At 40.5% G+C, this 19,272-nt stretch overlaps 1 long non-coding RNA gene across 1 annotated transcript; it reads left to right on the forward strand.

Moving 5' to 3' along the window:
• The first annotated feature begins 6,871 nt into the window (after positions 1-6,871).
• On the forward strand, positions 6,872-9,120 carry LOC148223566 (uncharacterized). The gene is made up of 2 exons (XR_015804168.1): positions 6,872-7,033; positions 7,650-9,120. It is a non-coding gene; the product is annotated as an uncharacterized LOC148223566 (long non-coding RNA).
• The last annotated feature ends 10,152 nt before the right edge of the window (positions 9,121-19,272 follow it).

The following is a 19,272-nucleotide window of genomic DNA, read 5'->3' on the forward strand; positions in this document are numbered from 1 at the left end:
AATAGAAAAGTGATTTGAACTGCAACGCCCGTTTGAACTGGGAGCTTCCCTTGAGAGCATGAGAAGCGCTTAGGGGCTGGTTATTGAACCACATCTTCATACACTGTCAGAGACCTCTCATGATTGGTTTAATGCTGTTGCCCACTATTTTCTCATTTTGATTGGAGTGTTACTGCCTTTTTAGCTGGACCAAAGCCATTTTGATGTCTGGTGTGCAAAGTTTGGGAAAGCAATAGAAAATAGGGCAGCAGGATATTCTGGAATTCACTGACTACCCAGCAAATAGGTTTTATATCCTCCTACTGCTGAAAAACTAAGTGAGACAGCAAAAACCTTTTGCAGGAGAAATTGTCTGCAGTGGAGAATGAAGGAGATATGACAGCTAGCACTGAATCCCATAACTAATTTCCAACTTGAATAATTAACATTAGTGCCCTGCACAGAATTCATTTTCACTCAGATCTGTTGCCCCTCTTATGGTCATGTCAAAAGAAGGTGGGGGTGCTTCTTTCCTTGGTGATCTTGTAACCTGAAGTGTGTACCTGCCAAGGATCATCTCCACCTGGAGAGGCAGGAAAAACAAGCCTGATGTACACTAATTCACACAGCACTGGGCCTTTTCTTCTCTCCCATCAATGACAGCTTTCTGAACAAAAGACAGCAGACGAGGTGAATGTTTCATCTCCCTAAACAGATCTGGAAACCACAGCAACATCCTATCAGGTGCTGAGGTTTGAAGTCTCCCATTTGCCTTTTTTTTCCCTTGAGTAGAGGTAGTTGGTGAACTCCAGGGAAATTGCAAACTTTTAAAGAAAGGGCTTATTCCACCATCTGAAATTCACAGAAACATTAAGTCATTATTCAAATGAAAAGCTAGCCATTAACACATTTTTGTTAAAAACAAAAAAAGCAAGATACTGATATGAAGGAAGATATGCACATTCTTATTTATATAGTAATTGAATGGTCAGGAAGCTTGCCTAAGATGTGGTCTGCATGAATTAAACTATGGTGTGACACTAGAAATCTTTACTGCTTCCTAAGATGTTATGGGGAAAGAGGCATTGAAAGTCAACCAATTTATGCCATCTACTTTGTAACATGATGGCTGGTTTTTGCCTTTCTAAAGACAAAGCAAAATAATTACTTCTCTGTAACAAGTGACAAAAGAATTATTTCTATTAAACCCATCCTAAACTGGAGTAAGAATATTGCTTTCTCTCTTATAAATTTGCATATTTAGACTGTTCTTAGCAAAATGTAGAGTGTTATAATTCAATGGTTCATATTCCATGTCAATCATGCTTTTTTCAAGAGTGAAAATATTTTTAAAAGCCAGTGTACAAATACAATTGTATTTCATCCATGCAGCATGTGTTGATAAATCACAGTGCAAAAAACTCTGCCTTCATTGAGGTGGGATGAGTTCAGCTGATACTGGTGGTGCTGGGGGTGGCCTGAGCTGGATTCAGTAAGTCCAGCAAGCTCCCCTGCAAACGCTTCATTAACACAGGTAATTGTCAGTGTTGATGAAGAACCCTGAGAAGGCATCTCTTACTGTGGTATAAGTATCATTTTAATACCTTTGGTTCATCACTCAAACTGAGGCTGCTGCCTAGTGATCAAGCCTAGGGAGCCATTCATCACTTTTTATGCCTGCCTGTCTCTGGATTTGTACAAATTCCTCAGGGCCTCACCAAAGACAAACCATCATCCAGCAGTGTGGGATAATTAGCATTTTTTGCTGAATATGCTTACACATGTGATAGTTTCTATACCTACTTAGTCTCATCCTGAAAAGGAGCACTTTGAAGTACAGAAGGGTAAATACTTTAGCGCTATCATGAATTGCAGAGGTCAAACCCATCATTTAGAAAGGGATTTGAGGGGTTGTTGTTGAGAAAATGTAAACAGGTTGTCGGAAATTTCTAAAAGGTCAATTGCCCAAGTCTCTAGGTAGCATGCCTCGGTAAGAGAGATGATACAAAAGGCCAAAGCTCAGACACATGGGCTTTCAAGCACATCTCTACTCTAGACGAGTTTCAGCATCTCACAAAGAGGACTGTCAGACCATGACTGTGGAAGACAAATAGCATTAAAAAACACTTGGCATGCTAAGCACAAGACCAATCCCTAAACAGAGACTTTATAATCCTGAAGGGGAGAGTCATCTATCTTCCCAAATAGACTTGTGCTAGGTGTGTATTATGCCTTTATCCTATCACATGTTTTGGCCACGGAACATCTTTCTGCAAATATAATTCGTAGAAGATTTTAGATGTGGGAATAATTGAGGTAGCGTAGCAATTCTGTTTTTCTGGTATGTGTGAAAAATAATGCAGTATTCACATGCAGGTTCAAATATGGATCCCACCTACAGTGTCCTAAAGCATATTCATTTTTTTAATTAAAAAAAGAAAAAAAAAAAAGAAGGCGATTCAGAAGACAAGATGCATTCCTAAACCAGTGGAATAGTGGAATACATGAGCTTAAAGCTAAATAACATGAGTTGGCTAATGCAATGTGAGACAGCCCAGTGATCCTCTAACTGTGCAACTGAAATAATGGAGAACTTTAGAGTGTGCCTGATAAGCAGCTAAACTAGTATGGACAATACCTGAAATCCACCAGGAAAGAAAAAAAGGGCCAAAAAAAAGCTATGCTGGATACTGTGGTTTTGTAGGATGAGGAGGTACAGTGGAGGAAGTCCAGGTATTTGCAAGTTGATTTAACGTGTTCAGAGTGATTAAAGAAATCCTGATGAATGGAGTTAGGACTTCTCAAAAGGATGAGTTAAACAGCCAATTAACAAGTGAGTATGGAAGATGGTGGCACCACTACTGCTCTTTATATTAACAAGAGCAAGTACACAGTAGATGCCCCAGTTTCAAAAGCTTATGTAGTTTGATGCTTTTTATATATATAATATATTCCAAGAAAATGACACATAGTATGTTTCTAACACTAAAAAATGGAACAGTTTTATCTGTATTGATATATTGTTTGCAGGACAGCTACCTAGAAAAAGGGATGCTGATAGAAATAGGAATAAGGTGTTCTGTCCATATACTGCCATTTTCATCAAAAATCAGAATTTCCATGGAAGTTTAGCTTAGTTATTAGGAATAAATTGTTCCCTGTGAGGGTGGTGAGGCCCTGGCACAGGTTGTCCAGAGAAGCTGTGGCTGCTCCATCCCTGGCAGTGTCCAAGGACAGGCAGGGGGTGGAACTAGGTGATCTTTAAGGATCCTTCCAATTCAAACCATTTTGTGATTCTATAATTTGATGATTTATGTATTGTACATATTCAAGAACTCTTCAGATTCTTCTACCCTTCACATGTAGCAAAAGGAGAATATGCAGATTTAAGCTAGGCAGGTAAAAAAAAAATAAAAGAAGAAAAATAAAAAGAAGGTGTTGCACAAATATGCACTGGTGTTAGAATTTCACAAAGTTACAGGACAGCAAAAGTTTATGACACTTAAATTTTTCAATCATAATTAATTGAAAAGCAAACTAGCATTTTGTGTTATTCTTGAAAACATTAATTCTGAGTTGCACACTATTACAGGCATATTCTACTTTTCCATAAGATCATTTTAACCAAAAAAATTAATTTGAAAAGCATTTCACTTCATCTATTTCATCATGATATGAAGATACCACTCTGGAAAAAATAGAATAAGTAAAACCCAAATGCAACAAAATATGTTTGAGGAGCTTTTTTTTTTCAATTGAAATAATAATATTTTTGATCAGGAAGATAAAAAATGCTCTTCTGTGGCTAAGGGAAATACATTTGTTATCTACCTCCTCAAATAGGTAGAGGCCATAGGCAAAGAAAATGTTGGGGCTTAGAGCAGAGCTGGGTGTTGGAACCAATGTTCTGGAAATAAGCCTGCTGATGGCAAGTGCTCATTGATGTCTGCAGGTGGGACAGAGATGGCAGGAATATAGGGACAGAGATTCTATGGCTGAAAATCATCTTTTATAACCAAAGAGCTCATAGGGGAAAAAGAGCTTTTGGAGCAGTAAAATAATTGCAGCTACAGAGCCTGGCAGAGGGGTGGTGTGAGTATGGGGTTGGTACATTTTATTCACAGGAAGGATTGAGAAATCAGTGGAGAATAACAGAGAATCAGGGAAGATAATGTCATAAAGGAACTGAACCCTAGAAATGAGGACTTTATGCTTTTTCATGAACTTTTGCATTTTGCATGTACATTTTCCCTCCAAGCTTTCGCAAGCAGTCCCAGACATCTACCAAGAGAGAAGAAAATGAAAACAATCAAATTTTCCCACCTCAGCCATGTGAGAGAGATTTTTTTTGCCCCTCCTGATTTTACTCCTGGCTTTTCTAATGATTTACTTTTCTCATTCATCATGTATGCCCTGCTGCCTGCCTCTTGTTCGTTTGTGCATCTGATTGCACTGCACACCTTCCACCACACAGAGGTTGCCAAAGTGATGATGAATATTTCTTTTGTCACAAAAGAAGTCATTCATTTAAATAACACACGAAAGCTTGTGCTGAATATTCCCAAGCACATCAGTGCTTGGCAGATAATCATTCTTCTCCAGTCTCTTTGTAAGAAAGTACCGAGTGAAAATTATTCAAAATAGGCTGTAAATGCAAAGTTGTGATTGAAAACCAGCAAAGTCAAGGCAGATGGATAACGTGTAAGTTTGGAGCTCCTGTAGTTATAAGACCCTGTGGATCAATTTTTGGAATCCCTGGTTCCATTATAAATTCCACAAACAGCATTCTACTCCTGGATGTTAACATGCCGAGTGTAGCAAGGAATCAGTTTACAGACGTCCCTGTAGAGAGGGCAATGATATTACAAGCATCTGTTACACTTTGAGAAGCTTTAAGCTGCCTTTTCTCTTAGGGGTTATTACTATGAGCAACCAGCACACATGAAAAACCCAAAAGCCATTGGAAATAAAGCTGGAAGAATTAAAAGAAAGGTGTATAGTGCTTAGAAATTCTTTGAAAATCTCTGTACTTATGCAGAAACTTTCTTCAGAAAGTCCCAAACTGCAAGAGAAATTCTACATATTCTGCAGATGGTATTACTCAATCTCTGGGCTATAGCCTTTTATTTCTTTATATGCAAAGGAGGAATTCAAGCCTTCAGCTTTTCTCTGCTGGGATCTTCACAAATGCAGAAGAGAAGGAAACCAGGAGCCCAAGAAAGCACAATCCAAGAAACATGCAGAAATAAAGCAGCGTGGCAGGGGCAGAAATAAGTCACGTTATCTTACTAGAGAGTCTTACAGAGAGCGGAGGTCAAATACTATTTTCTAGGTCATCCTACCAAAAAATCTCCAATTCAATACAGTTATGACCAAGTACCTTATAAAAAGATTTTTGGCTTAAAGGAAGGCTCATCTGTGTGTCATTAATATTCCTTATCCTATATGTATGCCTACATGTTTCTGTATGATAGCAAGTTTTTTTTTCCTATGGTTGATTCCAGCAATAAAGATACCTGGGGTTTCCAATAACAATAGCTGGAATTGACAGTGATAGCAGATAAGAACAAAAAGCTTTGTAGTTAGCATACTACAAAGTAGTTGAATAGTACAAGTAATAAACATTTTTGCACAGAAGAGAAGGGATTTTGCAAATCTGCTTGCTGCTATTAGGGGTAGTTTCAGAACCCCTTAGGTAGCAATAGGGGACAAACACACACACGGACCTCCTTGTTTGCTCCAAAGAAGATCATCTTGTACCAAACCAAGCCTTTTTATACCTAAACTTGAACAAAACTTAACTGAAGCTTAACCAAAATAAGCACACATTGGCTGTCTGCCACTGAAATGTCCCTGCTCACCCATCTCTTTACTCAATCTGCTCTCTCATCATTTGGTGTCCACGTGTTTCCCCTACCAATCACTGCCTCATGCACAAGCCGACCATCAACCCACTCTCCAGCCATCCAACCTGCAGCTGAACCCTTCCCAGAGTGCTTTTTGGTGAACAAAAGTGAACAGGATTTAACAAAAGTGAAAAAGGTCCTTATTCTGTAAGGCTTTTCTTATTTCCCACACCCTTATACAATGTCCTTACAAACTGTAAATTATATAAATTCCTCAGCACCCAAGAATAAAGGCCAAAACAGAAATCAAGTCTCCAAACTTGTGCAAATAAACCTTCCACTTGGCACCAAAATTCCTAAGCCTATACAGCTAATCGATGGTGAATTTCAAAATTTCAATCAGCTTTTCATTCCAGATTTGCCATGTAGGCTTTGATATTTTTCCTTGTGTGACTTTACATTTGTTCCATCCTTGCCAAGACCATCTATTGGTACCTATTTTGTCTGCTACCAATTGGGTATTGCTGCTAAATAATACATGCACATTAAGTTCTCTGCTTGGGAAAATCATTGTATCTGAGATGTCCAAAAATACCCACTTCTAGAAATAGTGCTACAGCAGCTCCTGCCCAGGAGCTTTATCAAAAGGACAGCATTGATCATTGGTTATCTTGCCATCTCAAAGGGAAGAGTCAGTGCTGTGTGTGCTTTCACCCAGCAGCTGAAACCGTCAGAGAAGTGATTGTCAATTCCCTACTTGAAAACTTAGGTCAAAATCAATGGTGCTTCCAGCTTTCAAGGAATTGCTGCTACTCCTGTAAATTACCATCAGTCACCTTGAGAAAAGCACTGAAAGTTGAAGAACAGACCTAAAGCCAATTCAAGTAACTCATCATCAATTATATTTAGACAGAACCCCCTGTACTGAATTCACCCATCTTTCAAGTAATTTAAGTAACTATGAACAGAAAAGGGTCTGTAATTATTTAAACCTGAAGCGTATCTATTCTTCATAAGTCCTTGTGAAATACTGGGTTTGTCCCATTAATTGATGCTAACACTTTGTCTCTCACTAATGGTTTAAAAAGACCAACCTGCATGTCTCTGAATCTCTTTTTCCTTTCTTAGGATGAAATGTGACTTGCTGAGGACTCCATAGCTTGTGGGAGAGGGCATTTGGGGCTAAGAAAGAGCATTTAGCAAACGAAGTGAGTGCTGTCATTTCCATACTATCAATTTAATTTAGCTTTGCTATTTTTTTGCAAGACATGGGCAGACTTGAAATTTCCTCTCCCACTATGCAAAACATTAATCACTGTTCACATATTGCTGTTCTAGGAATATTCGTTGCTGCAAAATAATTTTAATGCCACAAAAAGTAGCATTATTCTGAAACCTGCTTAAGAAAACTAAATTTCTTTGCTGGAACTCACAGTGCATCATCAGGGTGATCAAAAGTTAGAGGTGGCTTTTTGACGACATTGCAAATGCCTCAGGCAGATGTGAGAGGTTGTAAAAGATGTTGCATAAAGTGTTACACAAATAAAGAAATTCTTAAACATTGGGGACTGTTGATTGCATCAAGTGAAGTAAGCCCAGTTACACCAATTAGTGCTAATAATTACATACTCAGCTGACATAAAATTTTCAATGAACATCAGGATAGCAGTGCCTAACAAGGCACTCACTCAGGGACTCAGGGACAGATCCTTGCCGTGCAAAGTACTTGGCAGAGCACATTTATCATCTAAATAACCTGTGGGCTAAACAGGCGAGACAAGGTGATGGCAAATATCAACAATACGATTTCTCTTTCTCTCCTAGATTTACTGTGGAGGTGAAGTGGTCTATGGAACTCAACGGAGGGGGAAAAAAGAGAACTCTGGAGATATAAGTCTGAAGAGACTAGGAGATATGGTTTGAGCAGCAACCAGAAAGACAGAATACTGAGCAAAAACTGTGGACTGCTGCTTTTTGTCTGGAGAAGAGAAGGTTGTGTGGAGATCTCACAGAACCTCCCAGTAGCTGAAGGCCTATGAGAAAGCTGGAGAAGTACTCTGCATCAGGAACTGAAGTGACAGGATGAGGGGGAATGACTTCAAACAGACAGAGAGTAGGTTTAGGTTATATATTAGGAAGAATTTCTTTCCTGTGAGGGTCTTGAGACCCTGGCACTGGTTGCTCAGAGAAGCTGTGGCTGCCCCACCCTTGAAAGTGTTCAAGGGATGTGGATGGGGCTTAGAGCAACCTGGGATAGTGGAAGGGGTCCCTGCCCCAGGCAGTGGGTGGGACAGGATGGGCTTTAAGGTCCCTTCTAACACACAACAGTCTGTGATTCTGATTCTGTCATTCTTTCCCTATTTCTCTTGAGTGCAGGCACTGCTGGGCTCTCCCCTCTACCACTTCATCATCACCACATGATTGAAGGAGAGACTGATGACTCTAAATTGCCACTGAGCTCTGCAGGGGAATCCCCTTTCTCCACTGCCAGATGGGTAGAGCTGGCACCCTTGTGGCAGGTTTACCCCACTTCTTTCAGAGTGGCTGCAGAACTGTAATGCTGCTGAGGTCCTGTCCCAATAGTGGTGAGACAAGCTCTGAAAACAGGTTCTGTCACATCACCAAGACTGCCCATGCTCCTATCAGCATGAAGCTGGTGGCCTCAGCATCACACAAAATTAAACAGCCTTCCCTGGCAGGGGATGGCCAAAATGGAAAGGCCTTCACTGGCATCTCACTGGACTGAGCTCAGTTTTGCTTGATACCAAAAAAAGCCAGATGAGAGTAAAAAGTCAAGCAGACCTTGGCCTCCAGGGTAATCAAATCAAATGGAGTGCACACAACTCATGCCACAATGGGCCAGTGAAAACAAGTGTCAACCAGCTAAGTGTCAATCAGTTAAGGTAATACATGAGGAAGCAATGTCCAAAACTGAATTAGGAACGTAATGCATGCATTTCCAGGAAGGGAAAATAAAAGATCCTGAACTTCTAGGTAAGCCCTAGAATTTAATCAGATCTCCATTTTCTAACTACATTTCCAATAAAACCTTATAGTGTCAGTAAAAATTAAAGATGTAACAACATATGTACTGCACCTTACATTTCAAGATTTAAAAATGACCAGTTAGAATCCTAAAATTATAATGTCTCAAAAGTGCAGTTTGCTTCCTGTCACTACTATGCATTTCAGAATCAAAATCTGTATATTAATTGAAGATTCTTTTTGTCAATTCATATGTATCAAATTATATTTGCTCTGGGAAGGTTCCAATACACAAAATTTTGCTATAGTATTTTGATGAAGATTTTTTTTTTGTCTTCAGTAGAAATGCTTCTGTGCAAGATCCACTCAATGATTGTAAAGTGAGCTGCTAGCAAGCAATATCACACAGAGACCATTTTTGTGGCTGGAAATGTCACACAAAAATCTAAGATACAAATTTAAAAACACCACACAATTCTGTCCATGTTAGATGTCAAAGCAGCAATCTGGAAATCCAGAGTCTGACACACATTAAGGGCCTGTACTCTGGGGTTTTTTGTGTGTGTGGATAAACTGTAATCACAGCTGCTTGCTTTGAGAAGAGCAAAAAATAATCTGCTGCTCTCAGCACTGAAGCTCACTGAATTTCCTCTCACGCACATGCATTCACATACCCCAGCCTGACAAAGCAGAATTTACACTGTATTAAACAAAAAGATAAGGACAACTGAACTGATCTCAGTGTTTAAATACGCCGTAGCATTTTGATGTCCATAAATCTTGTAAAACAAAGCTGAAAAAAGAATTAAGAGCACTGAATTCAGCTATATACACTGGGCTAAAATAGGCTCAGCTGGTATTTCCTGAATGCAAGGTCACTGGCACTGTGGCTTTGGAGGAGGAAAAAAACTTGCAGGAGTGGGAAGGAAGCATCATTTACTTGTAAGACAAGAACATGTAGGAAACTCTCTCAAGTGGTAAAAAAACATTTAAATTAAAATAATAATACCTATCTAGTTCATAAATACGTAACCCTGGATCCTTCTGTCTTAATTTTCTTCTCATTTTTTTGCTGTTGCATTTTTAGCTTTCCTGTCTGTAGTCAGATCCCAATACTGCAGTCAAATATACTGCAAAGTGTATATTTATCTTTGTGCTTCCTATAAATTGAACACAGATATTTTACCACATTTCTTTCAATTTAGAGGGTTTACCCATTCCTTTCATGAGCCAGAGAGATTACTAAGGGCACAGATCAGACAACAAAATTCTGAACACAGCTGGACATAATGGTAAATCAATTTGTTGTTTCCATAAGCAAGAGTCACTTGCCTCGCCTCCAAAAGTCAAGTCAGCTGTAGCATCCAACACCTTTGGCTAATGGGCTACGTAAGGAAACAGTACAACATCAACTGGATAATTAAAACAGATTTAATATGATCTCTTTTGCATCAATTCAGTTCTAGAAGGCTGTAATTTGTACCAGGAGAATGACAACCAACAGCAACTGGAGCCTCATCAGCAGGAAGGCCAAAGGAAATACAGATTCCTTGTATCATGTTAGACCAATTATAATTTAGATAATTGCTGTTCTGCTCTTCTTCTCTGGAGATGACTTTTATTTGCTCCTTCCTCCCAGTTCTCACTGAGAAAAAACCCAACACAAATCCTCTAAGTGATGAGTTGTCAGCAAGTTCTTTGAGGTTGTTATTTGATGTACACTGTAATACTGACAGAAAATAACTTCCCCTTCCCTGTCATTGTCAAAAGGCACTAAGACATTTTTACCATGTCTTCTATCAATTCAAAAAAGCCTGTACAGAAGAAATGGCCTTACAGAAGGATAATCCCAACACACAGTACTTTGCAGCCAAGGAAAAGAGATCGTATTAAATATGTTTTAATTATCCAGTTGATGTTGTACTGTTTCCTTACGTAGCCCATTAGCCAAAGGTGTTGGATGCCACAGCTGATTTGACTTTTGGAGGTGAGGTTGGAGGAAGGGCTGTGCAGCATATCATAGGAGAGAATCTAAAAGGGCATCAAGCACTGATCTCTCCCCCTCTGTGCAGTCTGTCTACAACACTGTTCCTCCTGGACAGTGCTGTATTATTTCTACACACTTACCTTTGTTTTGTACAGGCGAATTGACATGGACAAGCACCAGGGTGTTCAGTGTGGCAGGCACAAGGCATCATCACCGTGCCATTACTCTGCAGCTGAAATCAGGGAGTCAGCACAGAGCTGTGGCAGTGAGCATCTGTGCAGCCAGAGCCCAGGAACAATGGGAAGCTCTCTGCCCAGTAAGCATGGTGTGCATGGATCCTTTGCACTGCTCACCACATCAGAGCATGAGGCACTGCACTTGATAAATAACATAGAGAATAGAAATTTTCAGTTCTCTCAAAGCTGCTGAATATAAATTAAAGACTAAACAGCAAAAAAGATAAAAGGATGTAAAGGTATGAACATAGGATAATCAACATGGCTGGAACCAGGATAAACTATGGTGGTTTTTTGCAAGTCTTGTAACACAGAAGCAACAGCACATGTCCAAAGAAGAAGTTCAAGGAAAGATCATTTTTAATATTGAAGCATTCGGTGAATACAACCACCAGAGACCCCTTTTTATTACTCTCCAGGACCATAAAAAAACATCCAGTTGGAGGCAGATGCATTCAAATTAGTTCTAGAAAAGTGATGTTTATGTTTTTGATAAAAAGCACACTTTAATGAATATGTGTGATTATGGTGGATATATGCCTTGTTGTAAAGTCTCACCTCACACACAGAATAAGGAGATATTTTCTGTGTGTCCTGCACAGATAAAGAATGGCTGCTTTCTAATGCTTCAAATTGTGTTAGAAAGTTTATTCCAGCCAATTCAGATACCACATATGAATGGAGAAAATGGGAAATGCTCTCTGTTCTGAGCATCAGGTGATGTTTCCAGCACCTAGACTTCTGGTGAAACCCTAAGAATTTTGATAGTAAGGGGGGGTGGGGGAAACACCAAGACCCAAAAAGTTAAAAAGGGAGTGAAGGATTACTGCAGGCATCAGGCTTGGGGATACTAAACATGTAATACAGACTGATTCATCTATTGGGGCACACAGAAAGCAGTCTGAAGCTTCTGTCTCTTCCATCCTTTAGATGTGAAAATCTTCAATCTACTGAAGACATCCCATTCACTTAGAATCATGGAATCATTAAGGTGGGAAAAGACCTCCAAGGTCATTGAATCCAACATTTGACCAAACACCTCCTTGTCAACTAGACCAGAGCACAGAGGGCCATGTCGAGTTGTTTCTTGAACACCTCAAGAGTCAGTGAGTCCACCACTTCCCTGGATAGCCCCATCCCAATGCTTACCTTCCTTCTTCCTCTGTCAGTCAAGAAGGAACTAAGTCCATCTGAATGTTGTGGCCAGCTGTTCTCTCCAATTAAATTATTTTGCTTTTTACTTTATTTCTCATATATAGCAAAATTGAGACTGTGTCCAGCTACGAGTTTTTTAATTTTATGTCTCATTTACTTCATCTTATCTTAGCAGTTTTGCTTTTTATGCCATATAAGAGGGACTTAATGCAAAGTTTGCAGTCAAGTTGACCCCTTTTCTATCCCTGCCACCACTGCTGCTCATTTTGAACGAGGTCTGACACAAGATATGACTGTGTCCTAAGTGCAGGGCACCAACAATCTTCTCCTGTTCCTCTCAGCATCCTGCTCTGTTAAGAGCTGCCTTTTCACAGGACACGGATGTGGCCAGAAGTTTAAGGTATTTCAATGTCATTCTTGCAAAATAAATTTTTTTGCAATGAAGCAGACAAGGGCAACAGGCACAACACAAGATTGTGGTGGGCTTGTGAGATTCCCTGTGCAGTTAGAAATGAGATACAGGATTCACAACTTAAGTTAGTCCAGGTCTCTGAACTGTTCCTTTTTGTCCACTGAGTGTCCAAACCATCTGTGGAGAATAAGCATCCAATTTCCATATTTCTGAGATACTGTACAAGCTCCTGCCCCATCATGTCTTTGCTTTAAACCTTACATGGTGCTCCTGTAAACCTCTGCTGGGAGGGGAAGCATTTAGGAGTCTAGCTTACTCTACAGAGTTTTTACATGTGGTTCAGTTTGGAGAAAAGGGAGACAAGGTGTTGACGAAGGAAGCTGATCACCACTTTTGACTGTATGAGATAGGAAATTGTCTTCTGCAAACCAGGCTGCAGCACAAATATATCCAAGGAAATGCTCACTCTGGGATCATCCCCTTCCCATCTTCACCTCCCGTGATTCTTGGCCATACAAAAAGGAGCCCAAGAAACGGAGCCCAAACCCCAATAAGATTATGGTAAGGGTCTTTCTTTGTAGCTTGTAGAGTCAACAACCTGTAGGAGAAGAGATTGTGGGAAATTAGTAATAGAGCTGTGGCCAAGCCTCACCTGTAATGGGGTGCAGCTGCATAAGACAGGTGAACAGCATTGAAGGAGAAGAAGCATGGAATGCTGATGTGTACTGACCAATCACAAAAGAGAAAAAGGGCACACAGGTGTTATGCATGTGAGAAAGAAAGGTATAAAGAGTCAGGAGGAGAGGGAAGGTTGGTTTGGTGCAAGGAGGAAGGGTCAGGCAATTGTGTAAGGGACAGGAAGGAGTTAGCTGGTCATGCAGAAGGAGGCAGAAGAAGCAACAGAGCAGGCGAAAGGAGTCAGTCTTGCATGACACTGCCTGTGGGAAGCTTACAGAGAAAAGGTATGCAGGTTTTTACCACAGGATAATGAACTGATGGTGCCAGTCAGTTTGAGACCACGGTCCAGAGGTGCCAAGCACTGACACTGACAACAAGCTTGGTCAAAAAAGCAACAGCAGCTAGATTAATGAGGGAAAAAAGAAATTCCAGTGGAAAGACCAAACTGCATAGCCCTTTGAGTCAGCCCTCTGTGTCACTTCTTCAGCATGTAGCATGACACTGACACACTTCTGAAGGAGCATCTTCTTACATAAAGCCAGCTTGTGTCATAGGAGTGTCCCAATGAGCTGGCTAGCAGGGTTACTGTACAGCAGAAGAAATAAAAACAGTATAGTCATCTGTATTAGAAAAGATAGAGGAATGCACTCTGGTGCATGCCAAGGGAAGAGAAGAAAGACTACAGGTTTGATTTAGAGTATCATCTGTGAAAAAAATAGACAAGTAAAAAAAACCCCACCCACCACACACAAATTCCTGAACTCCATTTAACAAGTAGGAGGAAAATATATGACAGTTTCAAGCATAAGGAAAAAAAAAACAACCTTATCTTCCTGTTTGTGCAACTGTTTAGCAGTGACTTGGGGCTATATCTGAATACTCCTACAACCCAAACTAAGACTGACACATCTGCTGCATTTGAAACAATACACTAAAATTGCAGCATTACCACCCAAGAACTCCTGCCCACACACAGAAGTTAAGAAAACAATTTTTGGAAGATGCAAAAGATGTAATATCACATTTGTTCTTCAGTGCAAGCAAGCCATTAAGTGATTCTTACTGATAAAATGTTGGGTTTGCCAAGTCTGCACAGTAACCATGTGCAAGGCCTTTTGATATTGCATATATAAGAAGGAGGCATCAAAGTGCAGTTTCTTCTGATAAGTGTGGCATCAGTTTTATACTTTTCAACGTGATTTGCCAATCCCTGAGTGACAGGGTCAGATCCTGAGCTGTGCCAGTCTCTGATTGCAGAATGCTCCATGGATGAGCTTAGTGGAATGATCTGGATGTATCCATACATTGTGGATGCATCTATAGTACCTTCTAGGGCTTGATCCGTGCAAGACCAATTTCAAAATAATAGAGATTTCTGTCAATAATCAGCAATTACTTGTTTATAGGAAGTCAAAGAGGGACTAGTGCCACCACAGATATGTTTGGCTGCATCCAGATCTGACAGTAAAACCTGGCACCCAAATGCCATTTTGGGCAGGAACAAAGTCTTTGGTGCTTGACTCAAATGAGGGAGAAATTAATCTGGAAAATAATCAACACCCCAAGTTTGCTTTTCTAATCAATGTTCATCATATCTTGGAAAGTGCAGCTGATCTCCTTTCCCCTCAATGTGCACAGGAGAGGCTGGGGAGCTGCAGGAATGTTTGTGCAACAAAGGCCTTTCTTCAGCCTTTCAGTCAACACACCCTGGGGATCTAGAGTTTTCTTCAGAAAGCTTTTATTCACCTGACCACTGCCTGGTTTGTTAGCTGTAATGTGTACTTGGCTGCCTACACTCCTCACTTCTGGAGTGGATGACACAAAAAGCTGATAAAAATAATTTTAAAAGCCAATTTTACCAAAGATTGAGAGCATTTGTATGATAAATCAGGTTTTAAATTTTCAGTGAAACTGAAAATGTTTTCCTCCCTTACCTTGACATATTCCTTCCCTCATAAGTCATAAAATTCTCCACTCAAGAGCTGTTTGCAATTTTTCTTCAGAATAATTTCTGTTCACCCTTCTTCCCCAAGGAGTTTTGAACAAGATTTAAGAATAGAGTCAATTATGAAGCTGCTGGTAAGGATGTGGAGTGAGACCTTAGAATCACAGAATAGCCTGGGTTGGAAGGGACATTAAAGACCATCCAGTTCCAACCCTCTGCCATAGACAGGGACACCTTCCACTATCCCAGGCTGCTCCAAGCCCCACCCAACCTGGCCCTGAACACTTCCAGGGATGGGGCAGCCACAGCTTCTCTGGGCACCTGTGCCAGGGCCCCACCACCCTCACAGGGGAGATGTTTTTCTAATATCTAATCTAAAGTGCATTTGAAGTAATTTAAGTTTTGCCCTCAAATAGTTTGCATCTTCTGTCTGCTCTAGCACCCACATGCCATCCTGCTTCCAATTTTTAGGTGCAGAATTTCCATTTCTACTTTTTCTACTGTATTTTACTGTGTAAAGGGATTACCTCAAGAGTTACCAACTTCTACAGCTTCCTGTTTTGTGTTACCTCCCACATGACTGTACCCAAAAGGACTGAGAATGCAGTGGCTTAATACTTCACAGCCAGTGCAGTTTTTCTGACAGACAGACATTGCTGTCAAGAACTAGAGAGCACAAATACCATATCTGTATTTTAACATATGACTGAGGGTAAGATCCAGATGTTCACAAACTAGCAACCTTTACATCTGTATCTGGAAAAATCCCAGTTTGTGGTCATAAAAACCAGAACATTGTAAACGCCGATTTCTGCTTAACTACTGGAAGTGAGAAGATAAATTTTCCTCTTAGGAAATCAAGCCTAATGTCTTCCAGGTTTTTGATTGGAAAAGGTGAATGAAGCATGAAGCAGAGATACTTGCTCTTGGGGGTTACTGAGCATATTCAGGCCTGCTTGAACATCACAAATTTCAGAGGGATCTGAACTATCCACAGTAATGGGCAATGAAAAGCTCAAAACTGGTAAGAAGAGCACATGGACTGGAGGAGAACAAAGTCATGAAACTGCTCAGAGCTCATAAGGTATTAAAGAGGTAACATCAGAAAAAGAAAGCAAGCCCAGTGACACTGTAAACCAGTCAGTGAGGATTGCTCTAGAGGAGGAAAGCCAAACAAGACATGTAGATAGTTAGGGAATGACTTCGTGGAAAGGTGCAAACAAGACTATGACTGCAAACCAAGTATTTTGTTCTCCTGGAGAGCATGATGGCAAGGATTTATGTATTATTAAAATGGCTACATATGTTCTTCGCAGCACTGCTGACTCGATTGATATCCGGGTTTCTGCTCCCTCCCTCCAGATTTTGGTACTTTTCTCAAAGTTCTGGAATGAGAGTTACACCTCTACAGACCACAGCTCAAAAATAACACTAAAGAATTTCTGACACTTTAATTTTCAAGATGTTCTAACAGCATATTATCCTAGTAAAGGGGCAATCCATACATCTCTAACCAGAACTGTAGAGGTATCAGTTACTTTGACACACTCCTGTTTCTGTATAATGGCCTTAGGAGAAGTTGGCACACAGCTCTTCTGTTACCACACCTCCGAGGTTCAGATTTAGTCAAAGGCATCATCGAAACCAGTGTGCCAGGAGCTAACTGAATAATGAAAGTAATTTTCTCCATTTCTATGACAGAAAAGCCCTCTATTTGGACAGCATTATTTGCAGCCAATTATTCTGCTACTTCCAGCAGCGCTCCAGGGAGCTGTATTACTTCTCCACAGAGCTCAGGAGCTGTTCATTAGGTTAAACTCTTTTAGTCACCCAGTTCCTTTTGCTTGCATAGTGTTCACTCTGCAGTACCAGATGACAGGAGCTTTAAGTGCTATCTACTGCTCTGTATTACCCCTCATAGGACTCTGGAACCTGTCCCAGCCAGGGAAAGAACAGCTTTGGATTCTTGGATTAGGACATGCCACAGTTTATAGTAACAGTGGAAGGGTGAAGAGGAGTAACTGGTATACTCAGAATGCCACTTTAGGGCAAATCTCAAGTCATGCTGCCCTATAGCAGGATTTGAAAAATTCAAAGTCCATAACTTCATAAATATATTTTGGCAAGAACCTGCACTATTCTCTTTGACACATATTTCTCTTTTGTAATGACTCTAGTTTGTCTCTAAGACTTCCATATTCCTGACCTGCTTGTACTGGGATTACTAGTAGGAGGATCACAAATTTAGGTAGCCCCAAATCTGTGCAGAATTAAAAGTCAAGGAACACTGGGCTTGGCCAGTAACACCATCCCATTCAGTTTTACAATTTTCAGTCTTATCTGCCTACACCTTTTAACATAAACTTGAAGAAGAGACAAAATTCCACATTATCACTTTTGCAACAGGGAACTGAACTCTGACTTCAGCTATTTTCATCCTGCTTGAGCAGGAAGGTTGTACCAGATCACCCCACTGGTGGATCCCTTTTAACCTTAATCATTCTGTGATTTTCAGGGTCTTCAGAGCAAGCCTGCTGAGTTTATAATGTTTTTATTTAATTACAAAAGAGCCCTGAAAGTGCAACTTGAACCCTGAAAGTCAAAAAGCATTTATTCCTTATTTACTCATTATCCCAGAAGTAGAGATGCAGCACAGCAGACAAAGCACTTCTGTGAATACTACATTTGTTACTTGTGACCAAATTAATTCAGCAAGCTCTAAACCACAGGTCAACCTGTTCCATTACAGCATCATCAAGGCAACTTATGTTAACTGAAGCCAACTGAGAACCTCTTCATCCTAAAGAGGACAAATATCAGCCTTTTACTTCAGCTCAGCAGAACTCTCAGTTCATCCTAACAATAGGTAATGAATCCCAATAGGTGTGAATGAACCCAACCTCTTTAAATACTCATTTAACCCTACCACAGTTGGTAATCACAGTTTTGGGAGTGAGGCTGGGCTGGATTTCTCTTTCCTGTCCTTCTCCAAGGTAGTCCTAGTGAAGTGGCCTTGGACTCTATCTTCTGAAGAGCCTAAGTGCTGCTAATGAAAGCCTCTAGGAGATCTTTCTCATGCTGCTGCTAGAGCTGTGAGTAAGACCTCACTCTTAAGAGCTGGAAATGTAAAAGCTAATTGGATGTGCTGGGCTGCAATGCCCCAGTACTCCAGGACAGCCAGCTCCCCTAACACTGCATGTGAGAAGGTGAAGTGCAGCAATACTGACAAGGCTGCCTGTCTTGGAAAAGTGTAAACACTGAAGACAAGGCAATTTCCTTCTAGAAGCTTTCTGAGGCATCTGTTAGGAGAACTTCTCTTATGCAGTCACTGTCTTGAACCCAGTCTCTAAATAACCTTCTAAAACAAACAGAGGATTTTCATTCACTCTCTCCATGTGTCCATGTGTGCAAGGTGGGAAATGTTAGTTAACTGCCATCATACCAGAGCATCAAGGTCCTCCATCAGAGCAAAAGGCACTAACCATGTAAAAGCTCCAGTGGAAAGGATCCTAGCAGTCTTCTTTCCTCCATTGAAACCTTCCCCAGTAATTAAGTATGCTTATGACTCTTAGAACATTTAAAGTTCCTTGAGAGAAGGTGTGCAGAGGTCTTGATCCACTGTACGTTTTATGTTTGGGGTTATGTTGTACTTTTTTCTGTAGGGGTTTGAATCTTATCTTCTCCCCCCCTGAACTGCATCCTTAGAATAAGGCTGTGGATACTCTTTTTCTCCAAATAAAATAATAATCTAGGAATCAGAACAGTGTTTCTTAGAAAGAACAAAGGTGGAGACCAAGGGTGCCAGCATGGCGGTTTGTACCACTTTAGGACACTTTTGGAAATCATCACTCCTGTCATATACCATATTAAATTTCAGCAAGAGTTCCACTCTCTCCTGTGGTTTCCAAATGAGGCAAGTCTTCCTTGAGACTGAGGGCTCATTGTGCCCTCCAGCAAGGACAGGGTGGGTAAAGACCCACTGGTAGGAAATAGATAAGCCTCAGATTGAACCAGCTGCCAACATACTCTTGAACGTGCCGTGGATCACC

This window comes from Sturnus vulgaris, chromosome 5, assembly GCF_052056855.1.
Source record: "Sturnus vulgaris isolate bStuVul1 chromosome 5, bStuVul1.hap1, whole genome shotgun sequence".
NCBI lineage: Eukaryota > Metazoa > Chordata > Aves > Passeriformes > Sturnidae > Sturnus > Sturnus vulgaris.